This window comes from Lampetra fluviatilis, chromosome 3, assembly GCF_964198595.1.
Source record: "Lampetra fluviatilis chromosome 3, kcLamFluv1.1, whole genome shotgun sequence".
In the NCBI taxonomy this organism is placed as follows: domain Eukaryota; kingdom Metazoa; phylum Chordata; class Hyperoartia; order Petromyzontiformes; family Petromyzontidae; genus Lampetra; species Lampetra fluviatilis.
Genome location: NC_136277.1, coordinates 2,579,997 through 2,580,301, shown reverse-complemented (window position 1 = coordinate 2,580,301; position 305 = coordinate 2,579,997).

Genomic DNA, 305 nt, shown 5'->3' with positions numbered 1-305 from the left:
CGTAGGTAAAGAACCAAAGAGTATGGATCCCTGCAGTCACGAAAACTTCAAATCTTCATTGCCAAGTCGCGCCTACCCGGGGTGACGTCACTCGCATTTTATGAATTAAACCGTCGTGAAGCTCCGCGTCCTGCGATTGGCCTGTTGTATGTCAGGTGACCTTCATTACATTTCGTAGCGCAGATTAGCCACCGCTGGTGATAAGCATGGCCCCGACGTGTCACGTGATATTCGTTGCAGCCAATCGAGTACGCGCGGGGGACGCCGATACATTGTGGGAAATACAATCCCCTCCTCGCGCCGTT